Source organism: Austrofundulus limnaeus, unplaced genomic scaffold, assembly GCF_001266775.1.
Source record: "Austrofundulus limnaeus strain Quisiro unplaced genomic scaffold, Austrofundulus_limnaeus-1.0 Scaffold123, whole genome shotgun sequence".
Taxonomy (NCBI): domain Eukaryota; kingdom Metazoa; phylum Chordata; class Actinopteri; order Cyprinodontiformes; family Rivulidae; genus Austrofundulus; species Austrofundulus limnaeus.
The window spans coordinates 928701-931632 of NW_013952525.1; the positions used below are offsets into that span (position 1 = coordinate 928701).

Here is a 2932-nt window from a genome sequence, read left to right on the forward strand (position 1 = left end):
TATATATACAGTATATATAAGAAATTATTCTACAGTTTTTGTCATTTGGGAAACAGGGTTGGGCTGAAGTCTATCCCAGCAGTCAACAGGAACCTCCAGTCCTTCACAGAGCCAACATGAATACAGAGAAATCCATGCACCCTCACCCACAGACTACTGGGACTCATCAGGTAACTCAACATGATGGTTTTGGACTGTGGAAACCAGAGTGCACCAAGAGATGATGCAAAGTTCTGGGAGAAGATTCAAAATGATGATGTTCTTGCTCTGAGGTGACATCCTCTATTTCACTGGTTCCCAACCTACAGTATTTTCACTAAAGTCCCATTTTTTACTATCAAGCCAAAGTTCCACCCACCCCGCAATTAACCCCTAACTACAGAGCCCACGAGGGGACATGGGAGATTTTTTTTGGTTTTGCGTTACCTCGCAACACTTTTGCTTTACCTCGCAAAGCTGTTTTGCGTTCCCACGCAAACATTCGTTTTGTATATGAACTGAATTAAATCACTTTTATTTTGAAATAGCCAGTTACCAAAACAAGATGTGTCGCCTCAAGTTCATGAAATTGACGTTGATGTTGCGTGGCTGCACTGTGTTAAAATATCGGCATATGACATACTTCCATGAGTAACTGTGTGATATATTCTGAAGATGAATTGAAGAAGTACCTAGGCTAACTCGTTAATGGTGAACATGTGAATGTGTTAATAAACCGGCAGGCACAACAGTGATAAACGACTTCTGCGAGGTAACGCAATACTATTGCGTGGGAACGCAAAAGAAAAAAAATCTCCCATGTCCCCTCGCGGGCTCCGTACCCACGTCTCCCAAAGACGTGTTCATCCTTTATTTTATTTTTTTTATCAAACTAATAAAAGAATAAAAGGAACAGTTACAAACCTCTACTTGGAAAAGGAAAAGAAAGAATTGAGTTGTACAGTTTTAATTAGTATAATGGACTTGTTTTGGTGATTTTCATGTACAATTTTTTTATATTTTCATAACCACTGAGCAGACACATATCACTCACTGATTTCATATTAAATTTTTAAATTAAGATCATCAGATGCTGAGGGGTTTAAGTGGTGGGGAGTCTGGGGACAGCTGCAATACTTTTTACATTTGACTCTGTTACTCAGAGATGGTTTGAATTAGACAAACCAAATTTTAATACAATAAACTTACACCTGTCTGTTAATCATCAAAACCATTTACAGATGATTAAAGCATGTACATTCTTCACAATTTGCATTTGAAAATGAAAAATCAGATGTTGCAACTGAACCCAAGGACGGGGACAGTTGCAACATTGTTTGGGGGTGGTTGCAACATATTAATACAAAATATTTCACTGTAAATAAAAGTTTTATTATTTTTATATTTATATTATTGCTAAATTAATAAAAACTGCAAGTTATAATGATTTACAATGTTATTTATTTATTCTTTTTGATCAAATGATGAATATAGATTAGCCTTGATGAGTAGACCTTATATACAGATGTCAAAGACTCTAACTGATATAAAATACAGTTGACTTTTGAGACAAGGACATTAGAACAATTTGTGAGGCAATTAACTTTTGTTTTGCCTGTTGTCACTGTACGCCTACATTATTCAAAATTTACATTGAAAGAAACTGAGATTTTAAAACCATTGTTGAAAACAACAGCAGAAAATACATCTTAAACACTTTTATGTTTTAAACTATAAAATTGTCATGAATACCCAATACCCGTTTAAGTGTAAACTTAATTTGAACATCTTAATGTCATCTGTATGTGCTCTGTTTTTATATGGATTTATCTTCCTGTCAGCCATGATAAAAGCACATGTGTTAGCTAAATAAGCTGATCTGGACACATGTTAAATATATTAGTTAAAAGTCAACATACCATTTGTTTAAACCATATAAGTTTGAGCTGGATCACAAAAACAGTGACAGCAGTATAACAAAAATAATGCTGGGCAAAAAAAAAAAATACTTTGGTACCTCAAAAACAGTTTCTTTTTTCAAATAAATCCTGGAGCAGTTTTTGAAACTGCTTACTTTTTCTTTGCAAGGTGGGGCATCTAACTGAGCATGGACAGTGTGAGTGTCATCACTCCAGCTTGTTTCTGTTTGGAGAAAAATGACGTGTTGCAATCGTCCCTTGTTGCTGCTGTCCCCGGTCTCCTCTATAGCCATTTTGGTCAAACCTTGAAAGCGCTATATCCACACAACATTACCAGATCTACAGTGATCTGTTTCTCCTCGGAGTATTGGGAATGACTCTGAGCTACTACCACAACACGTTAGCTCTGTGCCTGAAAACTGACTGAGTTATGGCTGTTGTTGTGTTCCCTATGTTCATTCAGTTTTGGCAGCCATCTTGAATTGAGTTGATTCCAAAAGTTGCAGACATACGCTTCCAATGAAACTGGGATGTTGTATCAAACATTAAAAAAAGAACAGAACGTGATGATTTGCAAATTAATCTATAATCATTTGAATAAACTACAAAGAAAAAATATTGCCAAAACAGTTGGAACAAGGGCATTAAAAGACTGAGAAATGCTAAAAAAAAAAAAAACCTATTTGGAGCATTTCACAGGTGGAGAAGTTAATTAAAAACAGGCAAGTGTCATGATTGGGTTTAAAATGAGCCTCCCTGAAAGGCTCAGTCGTTCACAACAAAGCTGATGTGAGGTTCACAACTTTGTAAACAACTGTGTGAGCAAATAGTTCAACAGTTTAAGAGCAACGTTTCACTGTGTACCACTGCAAGGAATTTAGGGATTCCATTTTACCCTGTCTGTTGACCAATAGTAGAGGAACTAACCCAAGAAGAGCAGCTCACAGTGTTCGCACAATGAGGCAGAAATGCATGAGGTAAAGTAAAAACAGGAGCCAGAAAAATGTAAGAAAATAAAATAAAATAAATCAACT

The 2932-nt window shown here is 36.0% G+C and overlaps 1 protein-coding gene across 1 annotated transcript in view; it reads right to left on the reverse strand.

Annotated features, from left to right (window-relative positions):
• Positions 1-2932, reverse strand: part of nr5a1b (nuclear receptor subfamily 5, group A, member 1b) — a 9853-nt gene that overhangs the window by 4331 nt on the left and 2590 nt on the right. The window lies entirely within an intron of this gene.